We start from the raw sequence: 16635 nt of genomic DNA on the forward strand, positions 1-16635 counted from the left end.
TGAATAGAAATACTTATATAGGGCACCTTTCCGTGGTCCACCACGCTCAAGGCGCCACCCCTCCAAATAGTCCTCAAACAAGGTGGTTTTGAGTTGCCTCTTAAATGATGTTTCTGGCAGAGCTCTGATGGAAAAAGGAAGTTTGTTCCACAGGTATGGGCCACAGCATGAGAAGCTGCGGTCACCATACCTGGACTTAGTTCTTCTGATTTTCAGCGCCTTGAACGTGGTGGACCTCGTACAACCGCTTGTCGCCACCAGCAAATCTGACAGGTACATCGGACCCCCACTGCTCACTACTGTCTTGTGAACAAGAGTCAGAATTTTGTAAATGACTCTTGCCTTGACAGGAAGCCAATGGAGCTCGCGGAGCAGTGGGGTGATGCTGTCAAATTTCCTGCGGCGACAAACAAGCCTAGCAGCGGAATTTAGCAATTGTTTCACAAGACGTTACAGCCCTGCCCATTGTTGCGATTATCCATTAAAGTCATTTCACAAGACTTCACAGCCCTGCCCGTTGTTGCGATTATCCATTACAGTTGTTTCACAAGACTTTACAGCCCTGCGCATTGTCGCGATTATCCATTACAGTTGTTACACAAGACTTTACGCCCCTGCCCATTGTTGTAATAAGGAGATTATCAAGACAGGAACTAGCTGTTGCACATGCGCCCTGCCAATATGCAGTGTTTACACGCCACACAACAAATTTCAATGCAAATCGGTTTATGCATCAACTGTCAATACCAGAATAACAGCTCCATTGCCCTGCAAAATTATCTTCACATTGGAGGAAACAAAATCACTAACATGCAATAGAATATAAGATAATACAGAGATATACTGAAATGCAACTCCACAAAATTGACAATGGGAGTTACAATATTGGCCAAGAATATTATCACAATAGGCAGTTGTGTCATTATGCATCAACTGTCAGTACCAGAATAACAGCTCCATTGCCCTTCAAAATTACCTTCACATTGAAGGAAACAAAATCACTAACATGCAATAGAATATAAGATGATACAGAGATTTAGTGAAATACAACTCCACAAATTTGACAATGGGAGTTACAATATTGACCTAGAATATTAACACAATAGGCAGTTGGGTATCATTATGCATCAACTGTCAATACCAGAATAACAGCTCCATTGCCCTTCAAAATTACCTTCACATTGAAGGAAACAAAATAACTAACATGCAATAGAATATAAGATAATACAGAGATTTAGTGAAATGCAACTCCACAAAATTGACAATGGGAGTTACAATATTGACCTACAATATTAACAGAATAAAGAAAATTGACTTTGAACATGCAGAATGTTCAAATCTTCTCCTTTGGAACATCCGCAGCGTAACAAGTGAAGACCACTCAATTCAAATGGGGTGAATAGTTCAAGGGGACAAATTGTGAAGGGATCCATGACTGTGGATGAAAATATGACATCAACATTAGAATGAAATGTCCTGGGGACTTCGTGTTTACGAGGGACAATAAAAGCCAGGAGTGAATTGAGGTATGGTCCTTACTTTCATCGTCAGTATTTCCAATTTACTTTTATTCAAATAAAGATGGAGGATTGTCATGTTGACCAATGTGACCTTGAAAAGTAGGTCATGTTCAATGTTGTTTAATTGTTCCCCCCCCCACCCCCATTGCTCAGCAGAGCAAAAGGGGGACATGAAAATACCCTCTGTCCATCATTCCGTCTGGATACTTGTGAGCGCGATATCAGGCTGCGTCCTTACGCGACTGCATTTGTGGGCGCAATATCTGGAGTAGTCAGTGACATATTGAAGCCAAAGGTGGGTATATATATGCATCAGTAAGAAAATTGAAAATAAGATCACTGCGTCAAAATCCAAGATGGCTGCCACCTTACGAGTTGATATCTCGCGAGTGCCTTTGTGAACGTGATACCTGGAGAAGTTGGCAATGTATCAAAGCTAAATTTTGTGTGTAAGTACATGTAGGCATAAGGCAAAGTAGTCACCGTGACAAAATCCAAAATGGCTGCCATCTTATGTGTTGAAATCTCAGTAGTGCACTTGTGAACGCGATATCTGGAAGAGTCGCAACTATCTTAGCCAAATTTGGTGTGTACTTGCATATACATGTAGGTATTAGTCAGAACCCTATCAAAAACTAGGTCACCGCGTCAAAATCCAAGATGGCTGCCACCTTACGTGTTGATATCTCGTGAGTGCACTTGGGAACGTGAAATATGAAGAAGTCAGCGACATAACCAAGCCAAATTTGGTGTGTGGGAATATATAGGCATTACGAACCCTATCAAGACAGCAACGTCCGAATCTAAGATGGCTGCCTGCATTATCAAATAATTGAACAATGTTGTAAGGGGGTCAAGGTTTTCTTGCAATTTACACACTTCATTCTCTGTAGCTTGGCCCAGTTCGCCACTTTTCAGCTCTTTGGGTCGGGCTTGAATGTCAGGTTGAAACTGGAATAGAAAAGATATGAATTCAGCACAATTGATAAACCATACAAATTTTGAAGAATTTTAAAAATTGGACACTGTGGTCTTCAATATTAATATGGTTGATAAAGTGGTATGTAGGCGTGTTAATGTACTCGCCCTTCAAATGTCATTATTCATGTCATTTTGGACTTTTTAAAAAAGCCCCCACTCCCTCCCTCAAACGTACTGCCTATCAGAAAAAATTACTAAAATCCGTAATAAATTAACAGAGGTCTGCATGATCCACGGCTCAGAATTCTAATCAGAAGGCATTTGGAAATTAGCTGTGCTTAGCCTACCACTCTAAATGCAGTTTTGTCTAAACAACCAGAAGAACAAATTTGTCTGCCTTCAATTTAGCTATCAAACTCTTTTATACATGTAGCAGTTAAGCTGCAGCTAGGGCTGGCTTGCAGTGCCCTTCAGTTCTGCTTCCCTCAGGCCATAGTCTTCGGTCCATCAGCTGAGAATTCGAGGAAGTCCTGCCTTATGCTGAATAGATACATATGCTTACACATTTCTTCACTATTTCAAACTTCTGGCACATATCTTCTTGGTTCACCACAATTTGGCATGCAGCAGTAGTGTTCAACAGTTTTTGCTGTTCAGGCATTAGCTCAGTGCAGCGTATTATAGGTGCAGCTATCAAGTTCTGGACATCTTCGGCTGAAATATCCTGAAAAAGTAGGATTTTGTGAGTGTAGGCACATGGGGTGTAGGTTGTTCTCACACCTGGTAGGCCTAATGCTAATCTTACGTCGCGTACCATAAAAAACAGTACATATTGTGTACTCCCATTGAATGGTGTTGAGTAAAACCAGTTTCTCTCAATCATTTCAAGCACAATCTGATATCCAATATGCCAGCTAGGCTGAATGCAGGAGGCCAGCTGCCTTACTGGTTCATAGCAATGGCCGGGTGTCAGGGTGAGTTAACTAATCAGTCTTTCTACACTCATAAATACATGCACTTGTTATTCCTAAAGTGCCCAGAACTAGCACTGAGAACTAGATTTGTTGCTTCATACTCACCAGAGGTGTTTCGTTCACCCACATGCCACTCCTTACTTCAATCTTGCCTTTTGTACATGGTTTCAGCAGTAGTTCATGACTATTGTTGATGTCAAGCTTAGCTCTGTACTCTTCCTGTACAATGCATTGGCACTTCTGTGGATGGAAAATGTTACTCTGTTTCTTATAGTTGTGGTTAACAACTCAGGAGTAGTATTTAAAGAGATTGAATCGTCTTACAACCGAGAGCAGTAGTGACATCTGTAGCGAAATTACAAACTACTGTGTGACGTCACTAGTTCCATATAAGGAAGCTTATTTACATAACTTTACAACTTTTTGTTTACTACGAGTTGAAAATTCGCGAGCAGCACGTGGATTCCCTGGGTGCTGTCAGCTGTTTCCACTATGGGCTACATAATCGGCCAGTCTTCTGGTATATAAATAAAGTCGGCGATGATAGCGGATGCAGTTAGGACATGTTACATCGTCAATAGTAATAGAAGTGATGTTTTAGCAAAGAAAAGATGGAGAATGCAAAGAATAGTAGTACATATATATGGACTTTGAGTCGGGTGGGGACGTGGAAACCATGGAAACCAAATAACCTTAGAAAGAGGACTGATTACGATACGAACATGATATACATAGCGATACCAGACAAAACGCCGTGTATGTGATGTATGCTTTCATGAGTGAGGTTTCACATACCTGGGCGCATCAGTTTTCATTGGGATAGCCTACTGTATTTTGCAGCGGAAGGCTAGGCCTTGAAGACTCCAAAAAAGAACTTAGCAGCATCAGATGAATATAGTAGGCCTTTCCTCTCTCCTTCGATTCCAACAGTAAGGAACGGCAGTGTAACTTATTCGTTTATCCGCAAGCGAAGAAACTAGACTAGGCAGTTTGTCGCAAAACATCCAAATACATGTAGTACCTTACGAATCTGCAAGGGGCGCGTTAACGATAATGTTGAAAAAATGAATATAAAAATTGGTCGCATCGGTCGTAAATATTGTCTTATTTTTCAAGATGAGAGTATGTTGATGATAAGAAAACGTAAACCAATGACAGACCAGTATTTCTTAAACCTTGCAGGTGTTTTGGGGTCCTTGAAACTCCTTATATTTATCAATGAAACCTTATTCCCGCCTAAGGTTTTGACCGGGCCGTCCAAAACTCCCCATTTTTTGGCGGGCCCTTCCCTTTAAGGTGTTCATAAACCATATGATTTCAATAATATGATGATCAGGCCAGAACACTCTTTAAAGGCCTTTTAACCCTTAAAACGCCGAATTTCCCAGGATTTCTCAGAAGGGGGTGCATGACTCTTCATCCCCAGACGAACTGTCTCCACGAGGGCCTCCATCAATAGCCCCATCACTATCGCTATAGCATCATGCTGTACAACAGGTACATAGTCATCATCTGAATCAAAATCAGACTCGTACTCGCCCTCACTACCGGTAAAACTAGGGTCATCACTCACATTACTATATTGTCAGTAACATTCATCAAAATCCTGGTAATTTCGTCTGTCATCAGATGCCCTTTTCTCGACATTTTTTGGGTGAATTTGATTGAAAAATTCCACAAACGACTGCATCGTTTACAATGTATTGGAATAAGACTGATTCCGTTAGAGCCGTTGCCTGTTGAGCTACGATCGTCTGCGCGCGAAATTTTAAAAAACATGCATAAAAGCGTGGTTGGCCATTTGAGGGTTAATGGAGGTGTCAAAACCAAGAAACAAACTGATCAATAGATCCTCATATTTCTGTGGATATACATGTAATCCGACTGCAAACGGGTCCTCCATAAATAACTATATTTCAGCCTTTTAAAATAAATCATGGTAATGGTCAAGGTTATTGTCACACGTCGATTACATTGTTGCTCCTTGCAAAAAAAGAGAGTGACATTAGAGATCTGAGGCTTTGACACTACTTTGTTGATGACAAAGTCATATTGAATCTAACCAGAAACAAATAGTAAGCTTGGTATCTGTTTGTTATCTTACCTTGATAGTAAAATTGTTGTCAAATACAATACAAATAACAACCTTCTGGGGAAAAATTCCCTGTTTGTCTTGTTTTATGGTTGCCGCGAGTAGACGTGCCTTTAGGTGAGGAAGAGACGTCTGCCTTCGATCTATGGCAATGACAAATGTTGAAAAGTGTTCCAAAGTGATCATTGCAGAATCCTTGTCCAGTTGGCAGTTTCCATCCATTTCCGTATATTCGCCAGTACACTCATTTAGAAAATAGAGTTTAAGTACATTCTTGTCATATTCCTTAGGATCTATCTCAGCTTTGTGTTTGATTTTCAGCATGATTGGTTTCTTAAATTTTAGATTTGGTGGTCCAAATCTGACAGGTATTGAATATTGATGTAGATCGAACGCACGAACAGATGTTTCTGTATAACAGCAGGTGTCAAAACCAAGAAACAAACTGATCAATAGATCCTCATATTTCTGTGGATATACATGTAATCCGACTGCAAACGGGTCCTCCATAAATAACTATATTTCAGCCTTTTAAAATAAATCATGGTAATGGTCAAGGTTATTGTCACACGTCGATTACATTGTTGCTCCTTGCAAAAAAAGAGAGTGACATTAGAGATCTGAGGCTTTGACACTACTTTGTTGATGACAAAGTCATATTGAATCTAACCAGAAACAAATAGTAAGCTTGGTATCTGTTTGTTATCTTACCTTGATAGTAAAATTGTTGTCAAATACAATACAAATAACAACCTTCTGGGGAAAAATTCCCTGTTTGTCTTGTTTTATGGTTGCCGCGAGTAGACGTGCCTTTAGGTGAGGAAGAGACGTCTGCCTTCGATCTATGGCAATGACAAATGTTGAAAAGTGTTCCAAAGTGATCATTGCAGAATCCTTGTCCAGTTGGCAGTTTCCATCCATTTCCGTATATTCGCCAGTACACTCATTTAGAAAATAGAGTTTAAGTACATTCTTGTCATATTCCTTAGGATCTATCTCAGCTTTGTGTTTGATTTTCAGCATGATTGGTTTCTTAAATTTTAGATTTGGTGGTCCAAATCTGACAGGTATTGAATATTGATGTAGATCGAACGCACGAACAGATGTTTCTGTATAACAGCAGGAGATAATTTCTGTTTTTTCAACAGCATTTGGTTGTATAGTGAAAAGGACATCATCTTCTCCCAATCTTAGAGTCAATTCTGAAGAGAAAAGAGTTTGTAATAAGGAGTACGATGGTATAGGGGAGTGTCATGGTTTCGATGCCCTTTTGAGGTGTGTCGTTCTTTCCCGTTAAAGTTTGAAGATTGAATGAGTAGTTGTTGGCCGCTTGTCAACATTGACCAAAAAACTCTAGGGGTGGACAAATGTGAGAACTAATTTTGGTAGATGGCACAGTAAAGAACCGGTATGAAGGAAACTGGCGATAATAGTGTGCTTCTCTTCAATACACTTTTAAGCGCACTGTGTGGAGCTTATATGATACTGTGGTGTCCATCGTCAACCGACTTCGTCATTCAATAGCAGAGCATGTTTAATCCTTTCGGCACTGATCTCGCCGTGCGGCGAGCACAACGTCACCATGCTTTGGGCCTGATCTTGCCACACGGCGAGCAACTGCACCACTTCAACAAACTTCATTCTGCCTGTTCTAATGGGCGAAATTCCGGGTTTTACAACTAGCTTTATTGGGGATTCCCAACACAGTAAGCTCTCGCTTTTCTATTCAGTGCAACTCAATTGGATCTCATTCAAATGATACGAAGTAATTAGTGGTCACTGACTGCACATTTCGTCAAGATGGCATCTTTGAAGCCAGTAAAAGATGTTGCCGAAGTTCTAGCAATAATTTCTGTGATTCTCTGATGTTGATGTTTGGATATTTTTGCCATGTACACAATATACATGCACAGGGTCTACCAGATCAGTTGAGGAGGAAAAATTTTAGGGGTCTGAGACTTGAGGGGGGTCAAGTTGAACTCCCAAAAATCTTACAAAATTCACCAAATCACCCAAATCATGGTATTTTCAAATACTTTAGGAAAAATGCTACCAAACAATTTTTTGGACCATGGGAATTGCATTGATGCTTCTCCTTCTAAAATGAGTTTGAAGTTTTGTGATTGCTCTGTATTACGGTATCAAAAATACCTTCAGGCCCAAAAGGATGAAAATACCATTAGTACCTAAAGGGTTAAAAAGTGCTGTGGCTAAACGTGGCATGATGGTAGCATTATATATGCCTTGACACCTATTTTGTTTTCATGATTGGACCTACTTTCTGGTTATTGGGTGGTCATCTTGAAAATCTGTTTTTGTCATTTTGAAGATAATGATTGAAGCTAGAGCAACAACATTTTTGTGGTGGGTGTATGTAATAAGGATACATTACATATCAGACAGGTTTTTTGATTTGACCTACTTTTCAAGGTCATGTAAGTCAAATGGCATAAATTGGCCATTAGAGAGGGACTATGGCACGTTACTAAACCGCTAAATCTATGTAGCTATGAGGGTGGCCAAAACTGAAAAGGTAAATGTGCAACATTAGCCTAGCCGTTTCATTTTGCACTTTTGTGGAGGATCGAGGCCTGTCTAAACATGCTAAATGAGCTAATGAATTATACACGGACTAGTCGGACATTCATTCTAAAATCTCACAATGTCTAGTGTTAATGCGAATAGCTCAGTTTGAGAGAGAATGAAGTATTTTTTATTGGAAATCTTAGAGGCTTTTTTTCATTTTTCTTTTTTATTACAGTGTACATTGTGACTGTGAATGAGCCTTGGAAGTCTACAGTAAACTAGGGCAGATATCTAGAACAAGAATTTTTTTTCGTACTGTGATAAGTACTAACACGCTGTGCATTGCATTGTTGGGGATTCCCCTTCCCCACTTTCAATCTCGTGATGGGTTTTTTGCCTTGGCGAGTTTTAGTCCATGTTTTACCCCTTTTATATCTCCTAAGCCATCATCAGCTTCACTAGCTGCGACCCGAGATATCTGATAGGTAGTTTAGAAACCTACTGCGGTTTTTTCTGGCTATACCAAAGGCAGCATTTGCATAGAATATTCTTTGTGGAATGGCTTCTGGATTTTCTGGATGGGCTTCTGAACTATACGTCAATACATCAACCACCTCTTGTATCTTAGATGTACTTTGTTGAAAAATAGCCTCAATGTTGTAAAGATCCTCTGCGTTGCCAGGAGCTGAATTAAAGATTTTAAGGCATTTTACATTCAAATACGGTTATAGAGAATAGAGAATAATTCAATATTTTAACTTGTTGTAACTTGTAAACAGTAAAGCGAGGATACTGCAACAACATATCGTAGTCTGATTAATCTATTTATCTCAACGTGGACCGAAGTTGTCATGTCTGGAAATAGCATGATCAAAACATAACCCCTAAATCAAAGTTTTAAAAACTTTTTTTATAGATTGGGTTTATTGTTAGATATAAACTGCTGTAGAGGCGTCATCTGACTTCAAACTTTAACCTTGGTCCATCCTGAAACCTTTCAGTAGAACCAAGATGAACTACTCATTGAGGGCTACAACCTGAGCATTTCTGACTGGTAGCCATTTATCATCTTAATACACCTGGGTGATATAAGACAAGTTGGACAAAGACAGCTCCCTGAAGTCTCACACCAACTATAGGATTTGAATCATGGACCTCTTGACAGCTAGCTGAGACTTTAACAGGTTTGTCACCAGGAAACTTAAATGTCATTAATGAGTCTTCGTGATACATGTAAAGGAAATATAGGAACTTCAGCTTACTTTTACTTCTGTTCTGCTTCATGTAGTCTTCTACCATCCTTTTGAGTTCATGACATTCGAGTTCATCAAACAGACGGACAAGAAGGTTGAAGTCATTCTTTGTTGAGTTAATTTTACCTTGTCTTTGGTAAAAAAAAACCACAAAAGAATACATGAATTAGGAATTTTGAAACAGTGTGAAGGAATCTGTTGTCTGTCCTGTAATAAAATAAAGAATATACATGTATATAGTTTTCTCTGGTATGTATGTCAACTGCTGTCTTAGTATACGAGGAGAAATGATCCATAGCCCCCCCCCCCCCCCCCCCCCCAGGGATAGAAAGGAAATTTGGGAGAAGGATGACACAGGTCTGACAGGATAGGAATTTGCCAAATGAGACTAACATTACCAACTGGAATACATGTAAGATATTTCATGAATATCTACAGGATGGCCAAAAATGCTTTCGAAAATTATGCTTGCCTGATATCTCGAAGTTTCCTTAATTGGCCCACAAAACAGGAGAAGCATTACAATGTATTTCATAGTGGTATTATTTGCGAAAGGAGATGAGTGTTGAGTCGAGGTCAATTATCAGCAATCTATTTAGTGGCGCTGATGGGGCCCTGGCAATCTTTCAAAAATGGTCATCAACAAAATTTGGCAAACACCAAGTTTCTGAATGCAACTTTGGAAGAAATATGAAATAATTTTCAACAAAATGAATAAAAATGAATAGAAATGGAAAGTATGCAATATCTTAACTCTTTCAGCCCTATGACCGTGTATAAATGGATATCTAAACCATTTCCAAATCCTGCAACCGCATATACATGATATACACGGCAATGCCGATACCAGTTTCTAGCTCATCATTGACGATCGCAAATGCGATTGGAGAGCCATCTATGGTAAGCCAATCCAACCAATTGACTTCTGGGCTTCTATGAAAAAATCTGCAGACATCATTTGTGACCCGCCATGGCAAGATGAGACGCATGTCGCTCCGAGCTTGACAGGTTGAGACGGACTGGTTGTCCATTTCACTATTGTCTGCCTTTTGTGAAATCTGAGTGTATCAATTTCTTCTGTTATGTCCCGGTGTCCTTTTAGGCTCATCTTCTGTGCGACATGCGACTCATTTTGCCATGCTGGGTCACATTTGGTTCGTTTTGAGTCTACTGGGGGGGGGGGGGGGGGTTGAATCTGACTTGCTGAGATTTCACAATGGCGATTTTTTTCATACAATCGAGTACTATGCCTAGTGAAAGTGTCCACAGGACCTTGATGTTGTATATATTGTTCTGAAACTTGTTGGTCATTGTCTTTTGGTACTCTATATCTGTTCCCTATCAGTTTATAAAAATAATTCAAGAGATTTTCAAGAAAATTATCCTTCATTTGATAAAAGTGGCTTCCGCCAATTCTTCGGAAAAATTTCAAGAGACAAAAAGTGGCAAAGTTTCACAGATTCTGAAAAACATACAAATTCATGGATATCTATAATCTACATATCACAGTAATGTCTGGAGCACGACCTTTCTAATGCTACCAAGCAAGTAGTGGTAGGGTGAGTAGTTCGGGTTTTTTTTAAATCCCGAAATCTTGCTTTTTTCTGAAAATCAGCTAGGTTCTGGGAGTTGATAGAACATTTTAGATTTTTTGGAAAATCTATTGTTCCGTTTTTTGTCAGGCTCTTCTTGGGTGTTCTAGTGCATAATGTATAACTCCCCAAATGTTGACACAATTTTTAGAGAATTTGGTTGATCAGATTTTTCACAATTAACCCTTGAAGAGTAAAATAAAAGTGTCGACAGAATTTAATCTTCCTTTGACACCTTGTTTACCTATATAGAATCCAGCTACAGGATAATTAGACATTGGATATTCATCCCCGGCCGGCCCGCATAATTTGTTCTCGGACTATACATCCCCAGGATGATTCGTGCCTAGATAATTTGTTCCTTTGTTCTGTAGGATTATTCATCCCTGCTAATGAATGGTCCCTGATTTTTCTTCAAAATTCAGGTAGCTTAAATAAAGAGTGAGTAGATTAGAGCCACTCTGCTTTTCATTACTGTAGTCACAGCGAGCATTTAAAACGACCCAGAAATGTCTGAGCGGATATCAGGTTGTATATGACTTCTATGGGCCCATTTATGTTTGGCTGGCCATTCCCGCCAAAAAAACGCACTCGTCCATGGAGGCCGCCATTTACATCGTATGAAGTCCAAAAATTGTATGTTACGTCATATCGACCTCTATTGCACCGAGGTGCGTAAATTTTGCAATCACCCAAGCATCCGGGTTTTTGATTTAACCTAATTTTCAAGGGCATGGAGGTCAAATGGCGTAAATTGGCCATTTGAGTGTAAGGATATGGCACGTTTCTTAACCGCTAAAGCTATGAACTTGAAATTTGGTACAGATGACTCCCTATGTCATGTATCCTCTGACACTGAATTTTGGTCCAATCTGATTCTTGACTTGGCCACCAGGGGGCCAGAAGTGGAAACCTAAAAAGTGTGATATCTCTCTTATGAGTGACTCGTTTTCAATAACAATTTTATGGTAGGTTCGCCTAGCAAGGATACATCACATATCTTCTGGGTTTTTGATTTGACCTAATTTTCAAGGTCACATAGGTCAAATTGCATGAATTGGCCATTTGAGTGTAACTATGGCACGTTTCTTAACCGCAAAAGCTAGGCATGAGCTTGAAATTTGGTACGGATGACTGACTCCATACGTTATGTAACCTCGGACACCGAATTTTGATCCGATCTTATTCTCGACTTGGCCACCAGGAGGCCAAAACTAAAAAAGGTAAAAAGGGCAATATCTCGCTTATTAGTGACTTGTTTTCGATGATATTTTTATGGTAGGTACTCCAAGCAACGATACATCACATGTCATACCAACTTTGGTTTGACCTATATACTATACATGTAGCATGTTTCTTAACCAGGATGAATTCCTAACCGCCAAATATTTATGCGGTGAGCAAAATGGCCCTTGGCCGTTCCATTATCATTGCATCCTATATATAATAGGACATCAAGACCATAAATATGAATATTACTAATACATTTTTCTCAGCTTTTTCTATTTCTTAGCAAGAAAATACAAAATTCATGGAAAACGCTAAAGACCTCTGAGAGAAAAAGCTTAATTAATTTTAACATGTCTGGCGCCTAAGGGGTTAATTACCCAGAGAGTAACTTTTGAAAATGATTATACATGTAGGTTTTACAGATTGGGATGCATTATACTCGGAAACAAATTATCCTGAACGAATTATCCTAGAGACAGATTATCCTCCGGGCAAATTATCTACCTGTAGGTATGTGTTTTTGGGATAAAATATCCCGAGCCAACTTCCAATTTGAAGCTGTCCAGCAGCTTTTGTTATTAACAATTTAGACCTTTAATGGCCCCCACCACACCCAGCCCCTCATTAGGATTAAATCAATTATTTACATCAGGAAATACTTCAGGTGAATGAACAAAATTTAAGATTATGTAAATATAGCTTACCTTTCAAGCGAGAAGCAGATGTCTGGAAAAGAATCAAGTTTTTCAAGATCTCTGATTGTAACTTCACAACCACGCAGTCTATTTTTTATCCTATCAAGTATGTCTTTGTTTATTCTATTGCCTAGTTCAAGATAAAAGGCATTGGGCACCATAATTGAAGTTTTTGAATCACTCCTTTGTGTTGCTCTTCTGGATGGTGTGTTTGAGGTATCCATACTCACTGTTGAGTATGCGGTGCTTCCTTTATTTCCCCTTGGTACCCTGGCTTTTCCTGGTGGTGTATGTGAGGGTGTATTTGTTGCCCTTGATGTGTCAGGTGTATCTGGCTTCGATGAGGTTCACTCCGTTCTGGACTGTAAGGACATGAGTCATCACTATTTATTCAGTCCGTCATTTGATCGGAAGAACTGGCGAAATCAACGATGGATGTGATTGGACGTTGTGATTCAGTATTATCAAAACCCAATGAGAAGACTTGCGTGACAGAACTTCTAAAAAGATGCGTCATAAGGATATCGTGGGAAGGACTTAATTAACTTATATCTGACTTGATAAATCTAATGTCGGGCAATACAGTGTCAGCTGTATTATAATGACCTTTTAGCTGACAACTTGCCAAATGTGTTATCAAACAATGAGCAGTCCATTGATTTCTGGGAACAATATCCGATCAGGATCCAATTGACATAATAAATGCAATTGTATGATGGATGAATGTGACCAAACTATGCTTTTCTGATCGGGGATTATTAATTTTTTAACCGATTTCTGTTGATGGAGACGTGTGTCTCTTTCTAAAAATACCATGGTTTTACAAATTGCCATTTCAAGGAAAAATTCAGCCATGGCGATTTAGCGGATCCTGCGGATTCTGCGGAACCTGCAAAATCTGGGCAGAATCAGCATAAAAACAGCACGAGAATATCGATATTATGATAAATTATCCTTATAATAAATATTTGTAATATTCCATAACTGTTGAATTGTCTAAACCGCTAAGATTATCAAGCATTTCGGAAAAACCCCAACATGCATGAAAAAAATGTCTGCATTCTATTATCGGACGATTTCCACATTGGCCGTGATCTATAACCCAGGCCGAGTTGATAGGCCGAGTTGGCCCGTAATCGTGTAAGTCGTTACTAACGCACCCGAAAAACACATGTCATTTTTGATCATTCGTTAATTTGTTAATATCGTGCAGAATACAATAGGGACGGACACTTTTTCCAGGGGGACATTTCAAACTTCTACACTGGCCTGGTTGACACGTCTCTCTTTATTTTACAACATCGCAAAATTGTGCACGAGCAACATACGATTGCCTTGATGATCCATCATAAATTAAGATATTCAAGTCACATGATGACTGAGTGATGATGTCCAGGACTCCCAGATGACAAATCAGTTTAAACAGAGAATTTCCCACTCTCATGATAATAAATAAAAGATTTTTCTAAAACGTCCACCCGAGTCAATCATCCCACTCTTGATGACCAAACAGCCAGCAAGATCATGTGGTGACAGGTGACAAGCCTGAGATCCTGGCAACGATCCTTAAAACCACCCCAAGTCCCAGGAGGCGAAACAACTAATTTTTGGGTAGAGTGACTCTCAGACACTCTCGCGGCCACCTTCAGCGCCACCACGTGGGGCCTAATGGTATTAGGCTAAGTTTGGGGGCGAAAAGGCTGGGGGCGAAAACGTCAGGGAGCGAAACGACCGGATACCCATAACATAGAAAGTCCGCTGCAGACCAGATTCCGCAGAATCCGCAGGATCCGCTAAATCGCCATGGCCGAAAAATTCATAATAGCCTCTTTCTGAGTAAAGAGTTTTGTAGCTAAACCAAGACCCTCCTGGGTAAAGGTAAATTTAGCATTTTGCATGGCACTCCCATCAGAGACATAGAAAGACTGAAATATGGGAGGTATTAAAACATCCTAACAAACTAATCAAAATAGGGAATCAGAAATGTACATCAGGCTACCAAATGTGACTCGTCACACCAAAACCAGGCGCATGTCGCACAGAAGATGAGCCTAAATGACACCAGAAGATAATGGGAGAAATTGATGTGCTCATATTTCACAAAAGGCAGACAAAAGAGAAATGAACAAACAGTCCGTCTCAACCTGCCAAGCTCAGAGCGACATGCGCCTGGTTTTGCTGTGACGGATCACAAATGTAGACTGATGATTATTTGTCTGCAAGAGAGTGTCAACATTGCATAGATCTCCTGTACAATTGTGCACAAAAAACATAATGCAACCACAGTGGTAGTATTGCAACTGGGATACGCCAGAAAAACGAGCCGCAAAAAGTCCAGTAATAGTAACGTGGAGGAGCTATCTCACCACATTCAGATTGCAATGGAGGCCAACTCAAGCAGTGAAAGTAGGACCGCCACACAACACTACTATCATCGTGCCAGAGTATGCTTCAACAAAAACAGTGAATTTCGGTCTGGTCTAAATTCTTAAATTTGCCACTAGAGGGCCAAAACTAAAAACCTAAGAAAACTTGATATCTCGCTTATAACCGATTGTTTTTTGATAAAATGTTATGGTAGGTAGAATATAAACATCAAATATCATACGGTTATTCATTTGACATGCCTTCAAGCTCATAGTGGTCAAATAGCATGAATTGGTCGTTAAGAGTGTAACAATAAAATTTGGCGCATTTCTTAACCACTGAGGCTGTGGGTTTGAAAGTTTGTGTTCATGATCCTCAAGGTCAGTTGACATCTGACGATGAATTTCGATCTGATGTGATCCTTGTCTTGGCCACAAGGGGGCCAAACTGAAAGCATAAAAAGTTTGATATCTCGCTTTAAGTGATTTGTTTTTCTTAAAACCTTTATGGTAGGTATGTATACTCCAGGCAAGGATATATACATTACGTATAATTAGAGTTTTTGACTAACCTATTTTAAGGTCACAGGGGTCAAATGATCTAAATTGGCTGTAAAAGGGCTCAGTAACTATGACATATCTTTTAATTTTCAATTTCAATTTCAATTTATTCTGTATAATGGACGTTGCTGACGTTCTTGCTAGTAATTGCAAGAATCACTTGTTTGTGAGGTTCAAAGAGAGCTGCTGCTGCACTAAATTCATATCACTTTTTACTGCCAAAATGGCTTTCAAAAACGGAGAAAATATACAATAACTTGTTTGTGTCCTATGCTTACAAATTCAACCATTCAACAGGATGCTTGCTATCCCTTAAACGACACTACTATAACCAGAATCCTGTCAAATACACAGTCTAATACAGGCCTGCTAATAGCTGCATGGATGGCAATGCAAAAGTTTTCAATAGCTACGTTGTTGTGTTGGACAATAATGTTTTTATTCTATGCATGGGAGCATTACATTTCATCGGTATGCAGATTTCTGTAGGGGTCACTTCTCTTGTAAAATATTTGAAAGAAATACTGTTAACTGCCAAATTTCCAATACTGTTTTGATGGGGGGGAGGGATTTGCACAATTTTTCCTTGGTTTTTTGAAAGTAACGAATGGCTTTTGTGCAATTCTTCTTTCCCGTGAATGTTATTCGGGGAAATTCGCCAACATTTTCCGCCTTCAAGCAGCATTTGGTTGATTCAAAATATGTGTCACGAGTTGAACAATGAAGTCCTTTCAATAATCAACATGCTGAAACATGGATTCTATAGATGGGGTCGGCACCCAAGAAATACATACCATACCTTCGAAAAAAAACAATGACTTGTCCTTTGGTCAAGTGGGAAACCTTACCTTATCATATTCATTATCAATCAAAGTCAATGAGACAATTTTTCAATAATCAACATT

The 16635-nt window shown here is 39.4% G+C and overlaps 1 long non-coding RNA gene across 1 annotated transcript; it reads right to left on the minus strand.

Moving 5' to 3' along the window:
- Nucleotides 1–1927: 1927 nt before the first annotated feature.
- LOC135486540 (uncharacterized) lies at nt 1928–3906 on the minus strand. Its single transcript, XR_010446715.1, has 3 exons — nt 3521–3906; nt 3004–3165; nt 1928–2471 (listed from the first exon to the last, which is right to left on the minus strand). It is a non-coding gene; the product is annotated as an uncharacterized LOC135486540 (long non-coding RNA).
- Nucleotides 3907–16635: the final 12729 nt, after the last annotated feature.

Source organism: Lineus longissimus, chromosome 4, assembly GCF_910592395.1.
Source record: "Lineus longissimus chromosome 4, tnLinLong1.2, whole genome shotgun sequence".
Lineage (NCBI taxonomy): Eukaryota > Metazoa > Nemertea > Pilidiophora > Heteronemertea > Lineidae > Lineus > Lineus longissimus.